The sequence below is a fragment of the Panthera onca genome, chromosome E2, assembly GCF_046562875.1.
Source record: "Panthera onca isolate mPanOnc1 chromosome E2, mPanOnc1 haplotype 2, whole genome shotgun sequence".
NCBI classification, from domain to species: domain Eukaryota; kingdom Metazoa; phylum Chordata; class Mammalia; order Carnivora; family Felidae; genus Panthera; species Panthera onca.
This window is the reverse complement of record NC_138353.1, coordinates 4,793,055-4,799,805: the sequence shown is the minus strand read 5'-3', so window position 1 is coordinate 4,799,805 and position 6,751 is coordinate 4,793,055.

Here is a 6,751-nt window from a genome sequence, read left to right as displayed (position 1 = left end):
AAAATCCCCAGCCCCTTCCTCTGGGTGGGCTTGCAATGTTGAAGGCCTTAACCTACTTCAGCCTCTTCTGCCTGGGAAAACAATAAAGCTCTTATTCCTCTTTTGCCCAAACTCTGTCTTCACATTATATTTTAGCTCTGGAGAACAGAGGTCAGTTTTCAACAACAGGATGAATGTGTACGAGAAGGAAACATTTTCCTTCATCTGTGCTCTATTCTTTGGCCAGTCTAACGATTAAACTGACATCAGGCAGGTTCAAAAGACAAAAAAAAAAATTTCTTGATGATGGGAACCTCAAAGATTTGAGGCTCAAAGACAGGCAATCGATGCTTATATGCCATTTGGAATGAAGGAGAAGGGGGTGGGGCTTTACAACTCAAGGAGGAACTATATCTACATGCAATGAAAAAGGAAAGAGCAAATGTTTATCAAACATGTTTGCACTGCCACGCAGATAACTCTTTATAAATGGTTCATCGCTGGGGACACCTGAATGGCTCAGTTAAGTGCCCCTCCTTGGCTTAGGTCATGAACTAGCAGTTGGTTAGTTTGAGCTCCACATCGGGCTCTCTGCTGTCAGCACAGAGCCCACTTCAGATCCTCTGTCTCCCTATCTGCTCCAACCCTGGTCATTCTCTCTCTGTCTCTCTGGAATAAATCAATAAACTATAAAAAAATAAAATAAAAATTAAATGTTCATCTCTGCTATTAACTCCTTCCTAGTAGAGGTCCCTCATCTAATTTATTCTTGGTATATGTATCAGCCTCAGAAAAGGACATTTTTCCATTGCCAGCAACTTAGAGGTTGCTAGAGGATATTTTGTTAAGTTAAATAAACCACATACAGAAAAAATATATACTGTATGAAATCACATACACGCAAATCTTAAAAATGGCAAAATTATTAAAGATTAGCAAGTTTGTTGCCAGGGGCTGAGGATGGGGGAAATGTTTAGATGTTGGTCAAGTGGCAAAAAGCACTACTAATGCAGGATGTGTGAGCAGTGAATGTTTACACCTCGGTGAGTGTGCTTAATACTAGTGTATTGTACCCTTGAGATTTGCTAAGAGAGGCTATCAGAAGTGTTCTCAAGACACACGCATACACACACACATATTAACAATGGGAGATGAGGGATATGTTTATTGGCTAGATTGTGGTAATGACTTTGTAAGCAGGACCCAAGGGTACAGGAGCACCTGGTTCCAGTGGCCCCAGACAGACCCAGTTCTGCCACTCATGGCTGACCAAATCCAAGGGCAAGACAGAGGACTTTTGCTGCCTCAATTTGACCTCAAACTTGCTTACTGGGTTCCTTCTAGCTTGTCTCCTGGCTCAGGAGGAAGACCCTGAGGACAAAGTATCCCTCAGGGGAAATGGAACTACCCCGCATGCCTCAAAGACTGCCCTGAGCCAGAAAGACCCCACCCTAGACTGACTCCTAGACAATGGCAGACTTCACTGTCTACCTGCAGGTCCTGACTCCTTTTGCCCCTCTACCCACCTCTCCCCTTTTCCCTTCCATACACCTGGAAGTGTATCCAGCACTTTGGAGACAGTCCTTGAGACATTATTCAGCCATCTTTGTACTGTCAGCCTCCCTGAAATAACTTCCTCTCATGTTTCACCACCTCTCATCTCTCTGCCTTTGGATTTTGTCAGTGGTAAGTGGCCAAACCCGGTCTGTGTGGGACCCCCGGATTCGGCAAGAACACCGGCGAGATGAATGGTGATAAAACAAGAAGGAGATTTTCTTCACGGAGGCCAACACTGAGAAGAGAGGTGACCAACATCTCAAACACTGTCCCCACCTGCTGAAAATCCTTCCAGGTTTATATAAAGAAAATGTAGGACGAAGGGTGGTGGTACATGCAGGTGGTGAAGGACAGGCCAATTACTGCATTGCTGTGAGGCATGTGGGGTCTTGCTGGCTCAGGGCAGTGCCTGGTGCTGGAGGGGGTAGTTTCCTTTCCCATCTTGGGATGCTTTGCCTGCTGGGGCTTCTTCCTGAGCTAAATGCTGACGTGGAAAGAAGAATGGAATCCGCTAGAAAGTACAGACGAAGGTCAAAAGAGAGACAGTTGAAGGCACTGCTGGGTCTTCTTTCCATTTCACAAAGTCTATGTATATTTACTTTTTAACACTTGACTGACGTCTAGATGTTCAGAAATGGAAAACAGGGTGATGAATGGGTTGGCTCCTGAAACTCCCATGGAACACGAATGTCCTATCCCCTTTTGGGGGTGTCAGAATTCCTGTCTCTTTCCAGTTGTTCAGGCTGAACTAAGAAGTTGACATGAGACTGGGTGGCTCAGTTGGTTGAGCATCTCTTGATTTTGTTTGTGAGATCAGGGATTGTGAGATCAAGCCCCACATCAGGCTCTGCTGTGATAGCACAGAGCCTGTTTGGGATTCTCTTTGTCCCTCTCTCTCTGCCCCTCCCTGGTTCTCACTTGCTCTCCCTCTCTCTCTCTCTCAGTCTCCCATTCTCTCTCTCTCAAAATCAATAAACTAACATTTTTAAGAAAATCGAGACTGGCAAAGACTATCCTTGTAACCTGTTTCTTTTCAAAAGAATCAATTGACATCGAAGCTCAATATAGACCAAGTGTACTTCAGCACATCTATCTATTCCAGTGTCTCAGCCTGGAAATGTCTATTCATTATTGACTACCTACAAGCATTCTTTTTGTATGTATCAGCTGACTCATCCGCCTGCATTTTCTTCTGTCCCAGACAGTTCACTATTACACTTATGACTGAAAACATTTAAATATGCTAATGGATTTCCTTGAGCATTTCATCTATCAAGACATCAACATTTCTCCTAGGACACAAGGCACAGTGTTCAACCCTTGGTCTCGAATGCCTGCATTCCCTAAAACCTAGCTTTCACTACACCTTCAACTGTGGTCAGTCACATTAAAGTTCAGAAACAGTTTCCCTTACCCCTATTTCTTGAAGGACCTTTGAACTGTCTTTGTGCAACAGTCTTCAAACTTCATGCGCAGATAAATGTTGCACAACTATAATCTCTCCTATTGAAAGATACACATTCAAAGATAATTCAAAGTATTTCTTCAATATTACAGGACAAACTGTTATATTACTGATGAGATTCTGGCCTGATTGCTGGGGCCATTAACAACGTATTTGAACAGCTATTTATATGACAATTATAAAAGGGTTCATTTTATGCCTGTAGTTTATTATTTATTACTAGAATAGATATATTTTGGTTAGCTTATTAACTAATGTATTTTGTGTGTGTGTATGTGAGAAAGAGAGCACAAGAAGGGGAGGAGGCAGGGAAGGGAAGACAGAATCACATGCCTGTAGCACACAGCCTGATGTGGGGCTGTAACTCAAACCATGAAAACAGGACCTTAGCCAAGATCAAGACTCTGAGGCTGAACTGACTTGTGCCACCCAAGCGTCCCTAGAATAGATTACTTTAGTCACAATTTTACTTACAAGGTCACTGATGTATAATTGACCTTAACACTCTTGGAGGCATGAATATATAAATGATTGACAGGAAGAACAACAGACTACATTTTTCTCATGTGATGGGAGGTTTTGTAATTTCTCCAGGCTACAGAGAAGAGCGTGAACACGTAGTGATTGTCACTCAGGACAAATGTCCTGACAGTTGGGAAAAATGCCTTGATTAAGCCCCAGTTTTTACTTCCTTCCAGGTGGCCTACTGAAAAACAGAAAAATTGTAATGATGGAACAGGGTATAGAAAGTTGCAAAGATGCTCCCTAGGACAAGGATGTTTGGGGTAGCTGTTATGTCAGGACACTATGTACTTGTGATTACTTCCTATCAATAGGTTGGCTCCTCAACTTGTGCATGCACAAAGCATGAAAACCATAAATGAGTCCTAAACACAAAATATATGAGGTATAAGGATCATCATCCAGTATAGATGATGTGCAAGCCTGCAAAAAAAAAAAAAAAAGTCTTAAGAAATGTAGAAAGAGTTAAATCATACAAATATCTTACTTTGGCCACCGTGGATTGAAACTAAGTTGTTCTTTGTTTTTAATGTTTATTTATTTGAGGGAGATTGTGAGCAAGTGTGAATGGGGGAGTAGCAGAGAAAGGAAGAGAGGCTCCATGCTCACTTTGGAGCCCCATGTGGGGCTTGAGCCATGCCCATGAGACCAAGACCTGAGAAAAATCAAGAGTTAGACCCTCCACCAACTGAGGCACCCAAGCACCTCTAATTCCATTTTTAGTTATTTTAAAACCTCATACTGTTCTCCTGAATGGCTGATGCACCACTTTGTTTTCCCACCTACAGTGCAACAGGGTTCCCCTTCTCTTCATCCTCACCAACACCCATGGTTTCTTGTGTTGTTAATTTTACCCATTTTGGCAGGTGGGAAGTGGTATCTCGTCCGTGTTTTGATTTGTGTTGCCATGATGATGAGGGATGTTGATCATCTTTACATGTGTCTGTTAGCATTCTGGCTATCTTCTCTCAAAAAGTGTCTATTCATGTCTTTTGCCCATTTCTTATCTGGGTTGCTTGATTTGTGGGTGTTGACTTTGAGAAGCTTGTATAGATTTAGACTTTTCATTCAAGTCTCAATTACTGTGTCATCCCCCTCTTTTCAAATAATTGGGTAAGGTTTGTCCTGTTTTAGTAAAGCATATGCACTTTCAACTGTAAGAGAGAAGTTTGGAATCAAACTTCAGAAATGAACAAACAGTCCCAGAGAGTTTCAGAATTGGTACTTAGTTTCAGGTTTTTGATTCCCAGGATGTCTTGAAATCTAGTCCTTGTTCTCACAGCAGGTGACTTAAATATCTAAGCTGGTTTTGAGCAAACTGCAATTTTTCTTTGGGCACCTGATGTCTCTTTAAAGCCACAAGTTTTCACAGGTGTGTGCTGGTGTCATGCAAAGAACCTTGAGAAGGGGAGCAGAGAATGAAATTATGTCATACTATAACAAAGGAGAGCCTGCAGAAAACTTACTGTCATGTAGTATAACATTTAAGTTTGTCACATATAGAATGGACCCTCTGTGGAAACCTGAGGCGTTACTCAATAGGTGTATTGCCATTCCTCCCAACTGAAGGTAAAAAGTACTGGCTATCCTTATCAACTGGACTATTTTGAAAAGGACTGCATGGGTGTTTCAGGGAACAATCAGTTTTCAGTGGGAATCGACATCACTAGTGGATGAATGTTGGGAACAAAAGATAAAGACAGATAGCAATGTTATTTTTTGCTCAGGGGTCCTAATCAAACTTCCATCCTCAGCCTTTGGGTTTTCTCTCAGGTACAATAGGGGTCATACAGGGACTAGTATCCCCTTCCCTTGCCAGGACTCTCCTTTCTAGGAACCTCCTATCCCCTGGAACCTCCACCCCATGCTCTCCAGCCCCTGCCCCCCATGGCTGCCATGGGCCGAAGTCCAGGCCTTCGATGCAGCTGTGGCCCAAGATGGCTTGAGCGTGACCATTGATCTAGGGCCTAAGCTTTGTATTCCTCTATTATGTGCTTGCTGCCCTGTTGGGTTTCCTTATTTATGGGGCAATGATTAACTCAGGGCAGAGATTTTGACGGATCTCTTTGAAGCTTGATGAGTGATGCACTGTCGAGTGTGCCAGTATCAGTTGAACATTTTCCTCACAAGAAGGTTGGTAGCTCATCGAATAGGACTGATCATTTGATCAGTACCACTAACCTCAGCTAAAGTGCCATGAGAGACAGAGCATAGAAAACACGTTGAAATGTCATTTATTTCCTCTTGTTTTCAAATGTGGTTACTACTGTCAAAATCTAGATATTTTCCCCTTTGCGGGAAAAAGAATTTCTGCATGACATTTTTCAAAGAAATCTCAGTCCAGTAAATGAATTGGGGCAGATAAACTAAGGAGAAATGGGTGTGTAATGCTCAAAAGGCCTAGACACAAAGGAATAAATTCATAGACAGGGACCCATTGTTATTTATGGGAGACCCATATTTTTCAAACTGCTTTAGCTCTCTGAGGCAGGGGCTGCTGGTAGCACTGGGTTTGAGCACTAAAAGTGTATGTCAGCTGTAAGGACAGAAACAGTTTTATTCCCAGTGCAGAGAGTAGTTTCTCCAAGCCAGTTGACAGGGAGGACTAGGAAGATGCCTGTGGTTCCTTGGAGCCCTGTCATTGGGAATTAGGGAGACATGGAAAAGGTCGGCTAAAGAGCTGAAGGTGTGTTTGGCTCTTAAATTTGTAAGTCTCTTTTTTTCCAATGTCCAGAAACTCTGATCACTGGAGAAGAAATGTGTTTAAACCTGGATAATAACCAAAGCCTCCCTACTTCCCTAAATGGTCCCCAAAGGGATCCTGTGTGGAGTTTCAAAACCGACCCTTGCTGTTGCCCCCCTCCTCAGATTCTGTCAATTAGTGTGGATTGAAACAACAGTGTTGGCTTAATTAAGTGCTCCAGGTGATTCTCCCTGAGGCCAGAGTCAGTTGGCAAGGCTTCCCATTAATTTATGAGATTTGAGTGCAGGCTTTTGCTCAAGGCGAGGTAACAGGGTCTCCTCTACGTGAGTGTGGGAGGATTAGGTCTGCGCAGCACACCGTTCCTATGCTGTAGCAGAATTTGCAGGTGCCTTTGGGATGGAAGCCACTGAAACTATAGAAGAAAAATTCAGAATTGGGCTCCAAGTACATAGTCTTCATTTCTGAAAAGCTCCTGACACAAAAAACTAGGAAGTTTTGTCCTTCTGCATTCCAAAACCCGCCTG